The sequence below is a fragment of the Mastomys coucha genome, unplaced genomic scaffold (assembly GCF_008632895.1).
Source record: "Mastomys coucha isolate ucsf_1 unplaced genomic scaffold, UCSF_Mcou_1 pScaffold21, whole genome shotgun sequence".
Classification (NCBI taxonomy): Eukaryota; Metazoa; Chordata; class Mammalia; order Rodentia; family Muridae; genus Mastomys; species Mastomys coucha.
In genome coordinates this window covers 127,342,944-127,343,359 of record NW_022196904.1, presented here as the reverse complement: position 1 = coordinate 127,343,359, position 416 = coordinate 127,342,944, and positions in this window count along the sequence as shown.

Below are 416 nucleotides of genomic sequence, written 5' to 3'. Positions count from 1 at the left end.
ATCCCAGAGATGCAGGGATGGTTCAATATTCAGAAATCCATCAACGTAATTCACTATATAAACAAACTCAAGGAAAAAAATAAGATCATCTCATTAGATGCTGAGAAAGCATTTGACAAAAACCAACATCCCTTCATGATAAAAGACTTGGAAAGATCAGGAATTCAAGGCCCATACTTAAACATAGTAAAAGCAATATACAGTAAACCAGTAGCCAACATTAAACTAAATGGAGAGAAACTTGAAGCAATCCGACTAAAATCAGGGACAAGACAAGGCTGCCCACTCTCTCCCTACCTATTGAATATTGTACTTTAAGTCCTAGACCGAGCAATTAGACAACAAAAGGAGATCAAAGGGATAATAATTGGAAAGAAAGATGTCAAATTATCACTATTTGCTGATGATATGATAGT